An 18153-nucleotide genomic window follows, 5' to 3' on the forward strand; every position below is an offset into this window, starting at 1 on the left:
TTTTTTTTTTTTTTTTAATCTGGCAATCCAGGGGGAGCTCTGGTGGCATAGTTCCTAAGGCATTGACTGCTAATCAGAAAACTGGTGGTTGAAATCCACCAGCCACTCCTAGGAAGGAAGATTGCACAATCTACTTCCATAGGGATACAGCTCAGAAACTCAAGGAGGGGTCGCTATGAATTGAAACTGACCCCAAGGCAGTGTGTTGGGTTTTTCATTTGGCAATCCAGGCCTAGCTTCCTTGTGACAAGAGATGAATGGAGCTAAGGAGCAGCTATTCTCCTAAAACAAAAGAGAACTGCCCTCTGCAGACTGAAACAGCCCCACCCACATATATTGACTCCACATAACTCAGGTGAGTGGCCCTTTGCCACATCACTCATTTATGTTTTAAAAATTCAGAAAATGTAAGTAACACGCCTAGGGTCATTCATTCAATTCATTCAACAAATATTTATTAAGGCACAAACTGTGTCAGGTACTATTCCAGGCACCAGGGTACAACAGCAAACAAAACAAAATGAACTTTTGGCTTCCATGGACTTTACATTACAGTGAGAGATGCAGACAGTAAACAAAATCAATAAATATGTAATATGAAAATTGGTGATAAATGTTACGGAGGAAAACAAAATAGGGAAAAAGAGTGGAGAGTTACAATTCTAAATAAAATGATGGGGAAGGCCTCACTGAGAAGACAATAGCATTTGATCATAAGCCCAAAGGATGAGAAAAAGGAGCCAATGAGTATCTAGGGAAGAGCATTCCAGGCAGGATGAGTAGGACATGCAAAGAACACAGAGCATGTTAGTGGCAAGGCTGGGACTCAAACTCAACCCCTGAGTCCCAGGACTTGTCATGGTACTGTGGTCCTTATTAGAGATGATATCACCACCCACTTTAGTCAGAAGCTCCAGGATCCACTTTTTCAGGACTCCAGTCAACTGGACTTCCAACTAAACCCAAAACACCTTGAGTGATAAATCTAGATTTATGCCAAAAACAAAATGGAATTATGATAAGTTCTTTGCCACAGCCAACCAGCCTGAGGAAACATTGGGCCCATGGGCTTAGCACCATGGTCACCAGGGGCATCAAGGTCAATTGGCATAACATATTACACAAAAACATTGTTCTACATCCTACTTTGGTGAGTAGTAACTGGGGTCTTAAGAGCTTGCAAGCAGCCATCTAGATGAACAATTGGTCTCTTCTCATCAGGAGCAAAGAAGAATAAAGAAAACCAAGATTCATGGAAAAAATTAGTCCAGGGGACTAATTGGCCATGCAAACTTCAACCTACATAACCATGAGACCAGAAGAACTAGATGGTGCCTGACTACAACTGTCCACAACTCAGAAAAGGATCAGTGTGGGAGATCCTGGATAGAGTGGGAGAAAAAGGTGGAACAAAACTCAAAATCATAAAAAAGACTAGGCTTATTGGTCTGATAGAAACTGGTGAAACACCCAAGACTATGGCCCCTAGTCCCCCTTCAGGCCTGAAATTGAACTCTTTCCCATGACTTCCAGCCCAACAATAGACATATAAGGTGAACATTTACACCAGGGAGGTACACTCCTCATAACAATCAACCATGGGAGATCAGAAAGACAGTATTTGCACAGGGAGATAGTTCAGAAGGCAGAATTATATAGGAAAGGGCACAGGGAAAAGGTAATCACAGAGATGAAGTGGGAAGAGAGCTGTTACATTATGGGGATTGCAATTAATGTCATGAAACAAACTGCGTATGAACTGCTGTATAGAAAATGAATTTGCTTTGTAAACTTCCACCCAAATCAAAATAAAATAAATAAAATGAAGAGGGATTATTCACTTCACCCAAGGTTTCACAATAGGAGCCTTTTATTCAGGAAACACCCTTGGAGCATGTAAAGTGGTTTTGTATTTTGACTTGTGATTTTCACTGTTTTTCGGTAACACATCTACTGCATAAAGTGGGGAATCCCTTTAGTGCAGATGGATTAATGCTGATCCAAGCATACTCCCTGACTGAGTTCTCAGATTCCCCAGCTTCCCTTGAAGGGAAGGTTTTGCATCCACCTAGCTAAGATTAGGAGCTCCAACCCTCAGCGGAGGCCAGAAGCAAACTGACACTGATTGGACTGGAATCAGCAGTCCTAGGCTGCTATTGCAATGATGCTGAACATTAACCCCCTGGCCACTGTTAGATCTCCTCCTATAGCTACCCTGCTCCCAAAGACAACCTATGCACCACTCTTCTGTCAGTTTGTCATGCTGTGGTAGCTTGCATGTTGCTGTGATGCTGAAAGCTATGCTACTGGTATTTCAAATACCAGAGGGGTCACCCATGGTAGACAAGTTTCAGCAGAGCTTCCAAGCTAAGACAAAACAGAAAGGCCTGGTGATCTATTTCCAAAGATCAACAAATGAATACCCTATGGATTGTAACAGAACATCATTCGATATAGTATTGGAAGATGAGCACCCTAGATTGGAAGGCACTTAAAATACACAGTGGCCTTAACAATGGACTCAAACATACAACAACTGTGAATATGACACAGGACTGGACAATGTTCCATTACGTTGTACATAGTGTTGCCATGAGTTTGAGAAGATTAACAACTAACAACAACCACCTCCACCCCACTCCACCCAACCCCTGCAAGTTTTCCTTCAAAGCTTTGGTGGTTGTTTCATTGTTTTTATTAGTATTTATTGTTTTTCAGATTCACAAAGTACTTGAATTATAGAATTTAAAAAAAAAACCCAGGAGGACAAAGAACTGCTCTTTAAAACATTCCGAATCTCACCTCCCAGAAATAACCACTGATAGCTATAGCCAGCTACTCATTTCTAAAGTCACAGGGATTTGGCACTTCTCTTTTATGTCTCCAAAAATTTCTCTGCCATGATGTGTTTCCCTCAAGGGTGCTAAATGTAAAGGCTTGAACGTGATCGTTAGAGATGTAGAAAGGATAGAAGTCAATCTAAATAAGCTGCCTCCATTCAAGTCAATAAATTCCATGTCTTTAATCAGCTGGCTATGTGATAAATCTGCAGATGGAGTGAGGGGCTGGCTAGATCTTCACTGTACCTTATGATCCACATGGAGAGATTGCAGGAGGGGGTGGTTACAGCATGGTGGAGAGAAAGTGCTATCCACAAAATAGAAAGAGGATGCCTCTCCCTCCCTCCCAAGACCTGGCCTGGATGTAATACAGCAGTCTCAGCTCTGCATGAGGACCCTCAGGAATGCAGTCCTATAGGGAGAAGCTGCCTTCACATCCAGGGCTCTGTTAGTCTTGATAACCAAAACCAAAACCAAACTCACTGCCATCGAGTAGCATCCAATTTATAACAATCCCCTCCTGGGTTTCCAAGGCAGTATCACTATGGAAGTAGATTGCCGAACCTTCTTCCCAAGGAGTGGCTGTGGGTTTGAACCACCAGCCTTCTGATTAGCAGTCAAGTGCCTTAGTCACTATGGCACCAAAGTTGGCACCCCCAAAATAGCAATGTAACAGTGACGATGGAAAGCATGATGGGAAGTGGTGAACATGACAATTACAGAGCCAAAATATGTCAATTCAAAATCATCACAATAATGCTGGATGACAAAGAATAAGAAGAAGCCAATAACTATTGAGTCAATTCCCATTTATGGCAACCCCTTCTGTATCAGAGTAGAATTGTGTTCCATAAGGTTTTCAGTGGCTGATCTTTCAGAAGTAGATCACCAAGCTTCTCTTCTGAGGGCCTCTGGGTGGACTCGAACCTCTAACCTTACAGTTAGCAGTGGAGCATGTTAACCATGCACCACTCAAAGACTGAAAAAAAAAAAAAAAAAAACTGTTGCTGTCAGTTGATTCCTACTCACAGGGTGTCAGTTGATTCCTACTCACAGGGACCCTAAAAAAACAGAGTGGAACTGCCCCCATAGGGTTTCCAAGGCTGTATGGAAGCAGACTGCCACATCTTTTTCCCACAAAGTGGCTGGTGTATTCAAATTGCTGAAATTTTAGTCAGTAACCACATGCTTTAACCACTGTGCCACCAGAGTTTCTTAAAGACTGTGAAAGCCAGCCCAAAATAGAGTGACTTAAGCTACAATCAGCTATTCTTACATATACATTATGGGTTGGCTAGGGATCAACTGAATTGATTGGGCTAAACTGGGCTGGGTTTCAGGTTTAAGATTTAGCCCAGATCCTCTCCTTGTGTCTCTAATCCACCTTGAAGCTGTGGACTTAGATAGATTATATTCTCCATGTGGCATGGACAAAACACAAAAAGCACAAGCTCAATTGTGCAAGCACTTTTCAAGTCTTTACTTACATCATGTCTGATAACATCCCATTGGACAAAGCAAATACCACAGCCAATCCCATATCAATGGAAGAATAAGATATTCTGCATCCAGGGAGAGGAACCGCAAACTCACATGGCAATGAGCCATACATACAGGGAAAAGTGAAAAATTGAGGTCAATAGTATAATCTACCAGATAGAAGATAGGTCAACCAATCTCAGTGTCAAGAGTTTGCAGCAGATCACATAGGGCCACAAGGTAGCAAAGAGCCAGGGAAAAATTATGGGACCACTGGAGCAAAGTCATTCCAGGCTCAAGGTTAGCCAGGTTATACCCAGCAAGGAGACTACACTGGACCCCCCAGTTCTGCCTGTTCTGACTCTTGTGATGCCTTGGGAACCTGTAGGGTCTGTTGGTAGAGACTCAGAAAAAAATCTCTTGGTACCTCCATCCCCTCAATTGTCTTAATTAACAACTGTCAAATGATTGGAGGATTTCTTCTGAATCTACTACCTCTCTTCTGCCTCTTGTTTTTCTGTTTATTCTCCTCTTCCTCTATTTTTTTTTTTTTTTTCTCCAAAGTTACCTCTCCCACAGGGCTTTTTGCCAAAGGTGATGGCACTGTAGGACCAGAAGCTGGGCAGGGGCAGATATTACTAGGTGGTTTGGGTCTTTCGGGAAAGGCTAGGACAGCTGTACAGTAATGTGACCTGACTTTAGAGTCAGGCAGAAATATGGCGAAGTCTCAGTCATATTGTTATTGTTGCTAGGTGTCTTCAAGTCGATTCTGACTCATAGTGATCCTATGTACGACAGAACAAGACTCTGCCCAGTCTTACACCATCCTCACAATCCTTGCTATGCTTGCGCCCATCATTGCAACCACTGTGTCAATCCTTCTTGTTGAAGGTATTCTCTTTTTTCTCTGATCCTCTACTTTACATAGCGTGGTATCTTTCTCCAGGGACTGGTCCCTCACTTCTAAGGAGCATTCTGGCTGCACTTTTCCAGGACAGATCTATTCATTCTTCTGGCAGTCATATATGAGCAGTGCAATAATTTTCCTGTCTCTTAGCCTCTGTTTCCTCACCTACAAAATGGGTATAGCCATTTTTACATTAGTATTGTTGTGAGAATTATTTATGAAAACGTGTATATGGAAGAAATTTTCCAACACAACTTTGGATGGAAGAAACAATACATTTCTTCATATTTTAAAAAAGAAAAGTAAATCTGATCCTGAACCTCCATACTGAAAATTGGTGGTAAATTTAATCACAAGTATTATTAGGAGTCCTTCCTACCTGATGCCGTAATTTAAAATATTACTCCATTAGATGGCAAGATATAAATGTGTTTGTTAGTTTAGGATGCACTCTTGGGGCTGTTGCTTGCTCTGTCATCACATTCTGGGGGTGGGGGTTATCAGCTAGTATTTATCAAAAAGGCCACACCCAGAGGCAGTTCATGCATCTGTTGTCTACCCTGTGATTCACAGTAGTAAATTTGCTAAATAGCATCCTAAATATCAGAATGCAGTTTCCTTGGCAACATTAGTGGCATGTTGTTCTGCATAAAGGTGCTAGAAATAGGCTTTCATTGGTCAGTTATGAGACCTGGTTAAAATGGTTGAGAGAGTCTCCCCATCTTTGTATGAGCTACGTTTAAGAATCTAACAAGGCCTTTAGCCTGGATACTTACAGATTGTGCTGAGACTTGATATACATGCAATCCTGTGTTAAGCTATCTGGAAAATTCTGGTTGCCTGATGTCTACTATATTAGGACTACAATCCTGCCTCTGGATTGCATCTGCATAGAATAAAACTTACATGTAGGGTGGTGGCTAAATCACCTAAAAGGATAGGGAGCTGAACATCATGGAATTTTCTAGCAACTGGTACAAAGTTGGAGACATGACTAGATTCAATATCAACAATATCTATTGGTAAGAATCAAGCAGTCTCTCAAGAAAACTAAAATAGCCATTTCTGCTACTGACACCACAGTGAAATTTTCCCTGTTACATAGATAAATTTTTCTTTTTTCTGTTTTATGCATTTCCATGGTGTCTACAATGAGCAGATAGTAAATGTGTTCTTGGAAGTTAAATTAATCTTACAAAAACATAACTTATTCTATATTCTCTTTTCCCCTCTGCCTATTTTTCCTATTAATTTTGGAGCTAGAAAAATGAATGTTTTCTGTCACATTATCTGTCCCAATTTGACCCCACTAGTAAGTGGGGTGAGGACCCTATTTTCAGAAAGTGGATGTAAGCAGCTGTTATAGTGACTAATTACTCTTACTAATCCTTCCCAGATTCAAGGTTGGGGTGATAGGAAAACTTAAATCTTTCAGTGCCTTTATTTATTTACACCAAGTGTCCAGGTAAAAGTAATTCTCCTGCAATACATTCACATATCTCCCATAAAACAGGTGCAGTAAATACCTTCACTAGAGAGAAGTTGCTATAATGTTGGAAGCCAAGCTACTGGTATTTCAATACCAACAAGTCACATATGGTGGACAAGTTTCAGTGGAGCTTCCAGATGAAGTGAGACTAGGAAGAAAGGTCTGGAAATCTACTTCTAAAAATTAGCCAATGAAAACCCTATGGATCACAACACAGTATTATGTGATATAATGACTGTTTTGATTACCTAGTGCCACTGTGACAAGAAATATACCACAAATAGGATGACCTTAACAAACAGAAGTCTATTCTTACAATTTGGAGGCTTTAAGTCCAAGTTCAAAATGCCAGGCTGTAGGAGCTGGGTGAAAACCCCTCAACCTTGGGGTCCAGCTCTGCCTCCTGCTCCCAGCCCACTGAAGCTAGTGGATTTTCTTCACTCAGATAGCTGCTGGCTGCTGAGGCTGCCAAGCCCAAGGTTGACAAGTAAAAAGGCACAGTCCCGATATTACCAAATCACACAGCAGGTCATTAATTCAAGTCCACTGTAAGTCCCAAGGCCGGCAGAGCATGGCAGGCTGCTGAACAATGACATGGCTACATGCAGGGTTCAAGGTGCCATAAGCTAGAGACCATTCCCAAAATTGCTGCTTATATACGGGAAGCCAACCACATACCCAAAGACAGCTAGCTACTCAGCTGCTTGTGATAGATCCCACCATGGAACTGATTGCTAGTCTCATCATGGGGAATAACTACCACCAGCTGCCCAGCCACTCAACCAGGCCCAGCCAAGTTGACACACAAACATATCTACCACCATGACTGAAAGATGAGCACCCTAGTTTAGAATGCACTGAAAATACACAGTGGCCACAACAGTGGAGTCAAGCATACTGGTGATCATGAAGATGGTGCAGAACCAGGTAGCATTTTGCTCTGTTATACATGGAGTCTCCATTAGTTGTAGCCAACTCAATAGCACCTAAAAACAAGAGTAACATTCCTCCAGAGGAAGCTGTGAACTAGCATGGAAGTCTATGACTTTTGGGTAGCATCTCACAGGCCTACACAGTAGGATGACTCTACTGACAATCCTACTGGGGAGCTGGACATATTCCTGTGATGCTTTCTCTACACAGAGTTCTTGGATGGAGGTTGTAGAGTTTGTCACCATTCAGTGGCATCATCAAGGGAGAAGTGGAAAGGGAAGGACCTAAGGGGAGTTTCCAGTAGAGATCTTTAGATGGCTGTTTACTCAGAAGGTGTCAGAAGGGCTGCACTCTGGGTGGAAACTGTTCCCTTCCAGCAAGAAGAGGGCAGAGTTAACAAGCAGCAAAAAGAGGCCTGCCATCCTCAGCACTAACATGCCAATGTCCAATCCCCCTCATCATTATTGTTTGTTCTTATCACCTTCCAGAAGAACAAGAGAAAGTAACTTACTCCTCAATTGGAAGACATATTTAGGTCACCAAAAAGACTGATCCTGGGAGCAATTGAGACCCTGGAAATAGCCACAGAGAATAGTGGGTACTCAAATCCACACGCTCAGAAAGAGAGCATGAAAGTTTGGCTTTGGGCTTATCGTGGTTGAGAAAACTAAGCAAGAGGCCATGGGAAATGGAGGACTTTGAGTTAGGGGGAAACAAAATCAAAGAATGATCAATAACCAAGCAATAGCACTGAATGTCAAAATATTAGAAGAGAAGGCAGGATGTTTCCAACTCTGGAGGGATAAGAATCAGATATGAGTGTCAATGTCTGGGGACAGAGCTAAGTGGTTAGACCAAAACCAGTAGCACAGCAGCAAACAGGGATGGAGTTTGAAAGAATGAATACCTCAATCAATGAATGAATGGAGTGTTGGTATCATGAGAACTGGCTCTGGAACATCCTCAAGTAGCTTTCATGTTCCAGCCAAGAGATGATCACAGAGATTTGATCTGGCTTAAAAGGCCAAGGATAGAACCACCATGGAAATGGTTTAGGTACAGTATTTTCTGGAATCTGGAGATTGGCCTGGATCCTTATTTCAAAAAGTGAAATCCTCTCTTAAGATCTTGCAAGCAGCCATCTACATGGAATGATAGGTCTCTCCTCATCCAGAACAAAGAAAAATGAAGAAAACCAAAGACACATGGAAACAATTAGTCCAAGCAACTGGTACACCATGCAATCCTCAGCCTATATGACTCTGAGACTAGAAGAACTAGATGATGCCTGGCTACCGCTGTCAACCACTCAGAGGGGGATCTATGTAGGAGATCCTGGATAGAATGGGAGAACAATGGGGAACAAAACTCAAAATTAAAAAAAGAGAGGGACTAGTTTTGCTGGTCTGATAGAACCTGGTGGAATCCCTGAGACTATGGCCTGTAGCTGCTCTTCAAGTCTGGAATTAAATCCACTCCTGTGGCTTCCAGCCAAACAAAAGACAAGCATATGAACTGAGCATTTACATTAGATAGATGCACTCCTTGCAGAGATCAATCATGGGAGAATAGAAGGGCTGTGTATGCACAGGGAGACAGCTCAGGGGGCAGGAGTGCATGGAAGGGAAGGACACAAGGAAGAGGAAACTATGGGGAGGAAGTGGGAGGTGAGCTGTTTCACTGTGGTAAATTGTAGTCAATGTCATGAGATAGTATGTGAGCTGCTGTATGGAAAATGAATTTGCTCTGTAAACTTTCACCCAAATCACAATGTTGTTGTTTGCCATCGAGTCGGCCCCGACTCATAGCGACCCCTCCTTGGGTTTCTGAGGCAGTATCACTACGGAAGTAGGAATGCCCAACCTTCCTTCCTAGGAGTGGCTGGTGGGTTTGAACCGCCAGCCGTCTGGTTAGCAGGCAAGTGTCTTAGCCACTATAAATCACAATAAAAGTTAAAAAAAAAGAAAGAAAAAAGTGAGATCCTCAAAATGCTTGTCCCAGATGGTGATCATTGAATAAATAATCCTCCAACAAAATAATTAGCCACCACTTATCTGTCAGTTTGTTGTATTGTAGTGGCTTGTGTGTTGCTGTGATGCTAGAAGCTATGCCACTGGTACTTCATATACCATCAGAGTCATCCATGGTGGACAGGTTCCATGGAGCTTCCAGAGGAAGACAAACTAGGAAGAAAGAAAGATCAGGTGATCTACATCAAAAACGTGCCAATGAAAACCTTGGATCAAAACAGAATGTTGTCCAATATAGTGCTGGAAGAAGAGCACCTAGATTGGAAGGCACTGAAAATATACGATGACCACAGCAAAGGATACCAACAAAGCATACCAACTTCCATATTGTGAAGATAACACAGTCCTGGACTACGTTTTATTTTGTTGTACATGGGGTCACTGTGAGTCACAGCTAACTCAATGGCAATTAACAATAACAAAATAATAATAATTTGAGCAGAGACTGAATACTGTAGCTCCATCTTGGAGTCCCATAATGCACTTTAGCTTGTTGAAGGTTCTGAGAAGACCTCCACTAAAGACACCTGTTGAACCAAACACTTTCCAAACAAATGGAACCATAGGACCCACTCCTCTTGTTTTTTTGTTTTTGTTTTTTAACCTTTTTAACCCCTCTCCCCCATACATAACACCAATTAGCATCCTAAGGGACAGGATGTACCTCTGAATATACCTTGGGGAAAATTAGCCTCCATGAATGGGAAGGTCCCTTCAGCTATTTATTGTTGGAGATCAGAGGTAGCATACAAAAGCATATTCTCTCTCTCACTCTTCCACAGTCTCTCTCTTTCTGCCTTCCTCTTTCTTTCCTTCCTACTTTCTCCCCCTCTCTTAAGCTCAGGGCTCCCTTTCATTTCCTTCTTATCTGGGCACGCACCAAGTCTTCCAGGAATCCCCTGGCAACTCCTTGTACAGAGACCTGATCTCCCACCATAGCTGCACCTGAACTGGTTTTACCTCATCTTCTAAGCCATCCAAAGATTCCTATCTCAGTAATTTGTAAAAGGTACCAAGGGTGAGCATTCTTCCAACAATGACCCAATTAGCTGCCAATTGCATTTCACCAGCCTGCAGGCTAATTGGCTCACCTGACAGAGATGGAGCATAAACTATACCACATTAAATTGATCAGGTCTCAGGAACAATCCACTATGCTTCCCGCCTGTTTTCAGTTTCCACAAAGTTTCCAAGACACAAGTGAAAGATTCAGACTTAAAGATGAAGAGTGGCTTCTTACTAGCTGCCACCATCTCCCAGGAGAAGCTGGCCTTTCTCCCTGTTTTCTTCCTCTTTCCCTCTCTCCACAGGTAGTCCCAAAGCAAACAGACAGTCCGTAATGCGCCACTTCTGTGGCCTCCAATCCATCTGCAAATTAATCAAATGCTCTGCATTTTCATCACCTACTGGATTCATATTGCTTTATTATTATTATTATTATTATGGTTCTGGTCATATGTGGAAATACTTGGTTTTATTTCTGAGATGCTTTAGGTGAGGTTTGTTTTTTGGTTGTTTTTCTTTTTTTTATTAAAGTACCTTTAGAATCTCCCCTAAGACTTCTCAAGTAATCACCAGACACCCCAATTCTAACAGGCTATTTCATCATATTCAAACAATGGCAAATCTATATTCCCTCTCATACTTAAGAGCCTATTTCCCCTGAGTAATGTCTGCCCTACTACTTTATTCTGAGTAATATTGATCTCCCTGCTCTCCTCCAAAGCGCCTTGCAGAGTGCCAATAATTTCATAATAGAAACCTTTTATAAATGGACTCCCCACAGGTTAATTTGGTTTAGATAAGTCAAAACAGTGACAGGAGAAAGAGAGCAATATTTGATAAACTTTTATTTGCACCAAAAGTCAGGCCACCTGTGGAGTGGTTCATAGGGAGTTGGGGGGTGTGGAGTGAGTTAGCATGAGAGACACTGCTGTAAACAAAGCTGCAACCAGCTGCTGGGAGCTCTGAGTAACCCGGGGCAAGCAGGATGTCCAACTAAGCTACAGATGGTCTGATTACACTGGAACCAGTGGCACCGAGCCCAGCAGTGACTGACATATCAGGACCTCAGCCAGCCAGACACCTCGTTGATGGCTGTCCCCGAGATGCTGAGGGGCCAGCTTCTCCCCATACCGAGAAAGCCCAAGATGCATTGGGAGTGGCTTGTGGGCTGACATCCTATATGTTTGACGTGAGAATGAGTATGTTTTTTCCCCAAGATCAGCCTCTATACAAAGAGATTAAATCAGTCCCATATAGAGAAGCTGGTTTTCCCACGCTGACCTGTGTTTGTGAAAGGCTGCCGTAAGTTCTTCCGGATGAAGTTAATCAGAGTGAAAGTGATGACAGGACAGGTTGTACCCACAATCCCAGTAGCCTGGTCACAAGAGGGCCCCACTACAGGAGCCCTGCCACTGAAATCCTCCTAGGAGGTTGGCATCCAGACCCATGGCAGGTGCCTCACAAAGGCTTCCCAGACCCAGTTATGGGGCCCTTGCCCTGGTGGGCCATGGCAGCAGGTTTATTTCCCATTCCATAATGGCAGCAATTAGGCAGAGGTGACTATGAACTGAGCAGAATCATCTTCAAGTTTGCTATTGCCCTTATATAAAGATTTAAGCTAGCTAGCTCTATGATTAGGTAGATAATATAAGATAGCTGAACCCAATATATGTTTTCCCAAAAATATCTACCACATTAGCCTGTTATGCTAGAAATTTCCCAAACAGTTTAATGTTCAGACTTTCTAAGTCATTAATAAGGCGGTCTATATTTGCTTATTGAACCATTGGATGGATGGATAAAGGGAATGAAGGGATAAAGGGATAGAGAAATGGAAAAATAGAAGGATGAAGAAAAGAAGCAATGGAAACAAGACAGGTTGAGTCAAGAAGATGTGGAATAGGAAAGTGGAACTTATGTTATTCATAGTAGGGATAAGATAAGAAGAGAGGAAAAGAAGACGTGAGATACTACCAAATAGGGCATATTTTGAAGAGGAGATGGTGTGGAACACCATGAAGATACTGGTGGAAAATCATGAAGAAATGAATTCTTGGGAGAGGGTGGGACAAAACTGAAAATCTTCTTTGAAATTTTGACAAGCTTTCTTTTAGAGTCACTAACTGTGTTTTTAAACCTTCAGGTACATGTAGAGTCTTTAACCATTGGTTGGGATCATTTATTCAGCCATCATTCAAATACTACATTAATTCTGTCCCTTCTGAAACTCATAGACTGTGGAGGAAAAGTTTCCCAGGGAAGTTTTTCGGTACAAGACATTTAGTAACTAGGCCAACTTATAGACCTTTGGAGATTTGACTTTTCACAAGGGTTGCAGCGTGACATGGTGACAACACACACTTTTGGCAGCTGGAAGATGTGCCTTCTCTGAACATATAAATAGCCTTCAATTCCTCTGGCATGCATGAGTTCTCATTTCCTGACATCCCTTTGAGTCCTTTAGATGACGGTCAATGCTCCACTAAAGATCAGGAAAAGGAAATACATTTCAAAATCCCACCATTTTGCTATTAGTTGGCACTGGAAAGATTTAGTAGAAAGGTTAAGGAGTTGGCTAGAATCACATTGAGTCAAGTGAGGACTTCCTTTAGTGACTCCTGATTCTATGAGCAGAGACAATCAAGGTTTGTGAGGAACACTACCCTGCAAACTCCATCTGGAGTCACCTCCTCCAGGAACTTCCTACATACTCTAGTATTCAGAATCTGAACCACACAGTCCAGTACTTAATTAATCCCTATGTCTAGCTGTTTCCTGTGTACTAAACTGTCTCTGACACCTTTCCATCAACATCCCCTTCATGTCTCAAAGTTTAGTACAATAAGAGGCCCTTATTGTACTGGTGTGCCCATGAACTTTGGCATGAGTCAGTTTGGAAAGTAATTTGGCATGACTCATCTGGCAGAAAATCTGGTTGTCCACCAATAACCATTCTCTAACTTCAAAACAAACATCTGAATCTTAATTAGGTACATAGTCAAACTATATCAGTTGCCACAGAGTCAACTTCAACTCTGTGTGTCAGAGTAGAAGTGTGCTCCATAGGGATATCAATGGCTGATTTTTTTGGAAGTAGATTGCCAGGCCTTTCTTCCAAGATGCTTCTGGGTGGATTCAAACTGTCAACCTCTTCAATCAGTAGCCAAGTATGTTAACTGGTTGCATCTCCCAGGACCAAACTAGAGAATACATTTTGTAGCCTTCTTTCTAGTTAATCTGTGGTCATGGGACTAAGTCCTGCCAATGAAATATGAGTAGAAGAATGTGTGCCGATTCTGGGGCAAGGCTTACAAAGGAACGCACAGGTCCTCTTCCATCATTTTCGTCTCTTCTTACTGGCCAGGAGATGACAAGAGCAAGATCAGCCCTCCTGGACCCTTAATGGAAGCTGGGTGTGGACAATTGCAAAGTCTGTCCTCCAGCCCTGAACCATTTATCTGTTGTCTGAGAGAAAAATAAACTTCCTTCTTTGTTAAGTCGCTGCCTTTTGGGCATCCAAATGAATTTTTCAGCTTAAGTTATAGCAATTTAACCATATCCTGACTATTGAATTCCTAAAACATTCTTTGACTAAGTAACCACAGTTTGACTCAATCCTAAAGAAACACTAAATGACACAAAATAATAACAGTGAATTGAACTTTTGCTCAATTAGACTATTATTAATATCATGAAAATTGACAACATTTTAAATGGTTTAGAATAGGGAAATTCATGCCACTTTTGTGACACATAGTCCCTCAGACCTTACCACCACAGTGCCTGACTTACCTGCATTTCTTTGCCTAATGGCTTCCTCTGGTCCCCAGAATTCTCCTGCCTTTGTGCAATATATTAGTTACCAGGGAGTTCATTTTGACTCAAGGTGACTTCATTTATTTCAGAGAAGAACTGTGTCCCATAGATTTTCAATGGCTAATTTTTCAGAAGTAGATCCCTAGGCCCTTCTTCCGAGGCACCTCTGGGTAGACTCGAACCTCCAGTCTGTCTATTAGCAGCCAAGCACGTTAACCGTTTGCACCACCTGGGATGACTGCTCTTGTACAAGGCAGTCTGGAAATGCTAGGGAATCAATGCTTGTCCACAGCATCCCTCAACCAATGACTGACAGAATTGGTATAACAAAACATACTTTAGGAAACACCTCACTGGCCCTCCTCATTTTAGAGATTAAAATAGTGAGTCAGTAAATGACTTACCCATGACAAAAACTTGGTCTAGAGCTCATATCTCCTGCTTCTCATTTTACTTTTTTCCAACACAGCACTTCAGTGTCAGATGGGATATAAATAGATGCTGGAGGGCTTGTAGGCTGGCCCAGAAAAAGGCAAAGACCCAAAAGGGAACTCAAAGTTAAGAGTGGCATGAACAGGAAGTTAAACTTAGTGGTATATCAAGAATGGAAATATTAATTGCTGACTCAGCTATAATACTTCCAGCCTCACAAAGCTGTTGACCACATACATCACACTTTAATTATCAGGTTCAGACCCCAGCTTCACTGTAAGTGCTTCATTCAGGTAAATGCACTCTGGAGGAAATTCGTTTGGACAGATTTAAAAAAAAAGTTTAACACACACACACACACATAAATTGTCATCAAGATGATTCTTGGAAACATGTACAGGTCAGAGTAGAACTGTGCTCCATAAGGTTTTTAATGACTGATTTTTTGGAAGTACATTACCAGGCCTTTTTTCCAAGGTGCCTCTGGGTGGATTCAAATTGTAGCCTATTGGTTAGCCAGTGAATGAGTTCACAATGATACCACCTAGGCACTCCTTTAGAAAGATCTGCTGGTGAAATGATGAAGTCCATTCCTGGAGATACAGTCAAAGGGACACTTGCCCTAGCTTATACCTCAACTTTAACTGCCTCACAAGGGTCCCCCCACAGAGATGGATGGTTTTCCCTCCTCCCAGCCAGCTCTAACTGTGTATCAATGTGGACTTTCTTGCTGGGTTTCTTACCACTAGATGACAAACCCACTGTTTACATCCATCCCCAACTTGGTTCTTTCTGTTGAGGTTCCTCTTTATCTCATCTGTTGCAATTTGCGGCTGGGTAAGGAAGCACATCACAGCAAGAGCAGATTTCTCTCACCTTTGTTGGGCCCCAGCTCTGTTGGCACAACTGCTGGTTGGTGATAAGGTAAAAGCTGGGCCTCCAAGGGTAGGAACAAATAAACTCAAACACCAAACCCCCACAATTGAGTGTCTGTCTCCTCCCGTTGTCTGAGCCCTGGTGGCTTACTGTATTTGTATTTAGAGTTTTGGAGAACAGTGCTTGCCAATCATGTTTCTATCTTGATTAAAAAGTCCTAAAATGGACTTTAGTAAGAAAACCATCTAGAGTCCCCAGGTGGAGCAATCCATTAAGAACTGGGCCACTAACCTAAACGCTGGCAGTTTGTACCCACCCAGAGGCACCTAGGAAAAAGGCTTGGCAATTTGCTTCCTTAAAGTCACATGAAAACCCTACAGAGCAGTTCTCATTAGGTGGCATGAGTCAGAATTGACTTAGCAGCAATTGGCTAAGTAGACAGAAAGACTGCTGCCAACACACACACACACACACACACACACACACAACAACAACAACAACAAATATCCCAAAACTAAAATGAAAATATTCATATCTTCTCAAGTTTATAAGAAGACAGTTGAATCAGGTAAAGTAGCCCCACTTAGGGAATTCAAGCTGAGTGTTTTCTCTTAAATAAGAAAAAGAAAAATAGTAAGTACAGGAAAGATCTCTCTCACAATTCCTTAACAATAAAGTCAGAAGGAGGAGATGTTTTTAACTAGCTCACAGTTTATCTGAAAGTTTCCGCTTTAGGGCTTTGCACCTTAGGGTTGTCTTCACTCACTTTACAAGCTGCTTCTCCTTTTGAGGAGCCCCTCTGTAGAGCAAATGAGGATGCACTTAGCTGCTACCCGAAAGGTTGCAGGTTTGAGTGTACACAGAGGAGCTTCTGAAGAAAGGCTTGGAGATCTACTTTCAAAAATCAGCCATTGATGAGTAGTGACTGGGATCTTAAAAGCTTACAAGCAGCCATCTAGATGCAACGATTGGTCTCTCCTTGTCCAGAGCAAAGAAGAATGAAGACAACCAAAGATTCATGGAAATAATTAGTCCTAGAGCCTGGTACACCATGCTATCCACAGCCTATATGACTATGAGACCAGAAGAACTAGATGGTGCCCAGCTACCACTGTCAACCACTCAGAGGGGTATCTGTGTAGGAGATCCTGGATAGAGAGGGAGAACAATGTGGAACAAAACTCAAAATCATTTGGGGAAAAATAAAAGGGGGGGACCAGGTTTGCTAGTCTGATGGAGCCTGGTGGAACCACTGAGACTATGGCCCCTAGCTGCCCTTCAGGTCTGGAATTGAACCCATACCTGTGGCTTCCAACCAAACAAAAAGCAGGCATGTAAGTTGAACATTTACACTACGTAGATACATTCCTTGGAGAAAACAATCATGGGAAAATAAAAGGGCTGTGTATGCACAGAGAGACAGCTCAGGGGGCAGGAGTGCATGGAGGTATGGACACAAGGAAGAGGTAACTATTGGGAGGAAGTGAGAGGGGAGCTGTTGCATTGGGGTAAATTGTAGTCAATGTCATGAGACAAAGTGTATGTGAACTGCTGTATGGAAAGTGAATTTACTCTGTAAACTTTCACCCAAATCATAATAAAAAATAAAAATTTTTAAAAATCAGCCATTGAAAACCCTATGCAAGCACAGTTCTACTCTGACACATATTCAGTTGCCATGAGTGAGGATCAACTTGATAGCGACTTGACTGTTTGAAGAACAACTTGGTCCAGAGCTCATATCTCTATGATGGCTCAGTTTCCCAGCTTCATCTTCAGACTTCTCCAGACCCAGGATCAAAAGTGGTGGCAAAAAATATAAGTGGCACATTAAGTAATCACTGTTCTCACCACAGACAAGCAGGACCTGCCCTTTGCTTTCAAAATAATTCATAAAAATTTCCAAATTAACATTCCACCCTAAGAGAAGTGAGGCCTAGACAAGTTTCCACAAGAGCCTGAGCTGAAACCTCAGACAGGTTCATAGTGGCCTGAGGGAGCTGAGGTGATGGTGGTGGTGGTGAGGGGGTGAGGTGGAGCACACCAGGTGACACTGTAAGAGGAGGTGACACCAAAATGACCGTCTACAAAATTTCTGTGCAATATTTGAGCAGAAATTTACTATTTTTATTAAAATAACCCTGTAGTTAACTGTAAAAACAAAAAAAAATTTTGTAAGCCTAGTTTACACATATTAATACACCTACAATGCTGAAAAGGAGTTCTGGTGGCACAATGCCTAAAGTTGGTGTTTCTAGCCCACCAGCCACTCAACAGAAGGAAGAAGAGGTAATGTACTTCCATAAAGATTTACCACCTTGGAAACCCAGCGATGGTCACTATGAG

Source organism: Orycteropus afer, unplaced genomic scaffold (genome assembly GCF_000298275.1).
Source record: "Orycteropus afer afer isolate SDZICR_OR568_19922 unplaced genomic scaffold, OryAfe1.0 scaffold00342, whole genome shotgun sequence".
NCBI classification, from domain to species: Eukaryota; Metazoa; Chordata; class Mammalia; order Tubulidentata; family Orycteropodidae; genus Orycteropus; species Orycteropus afer.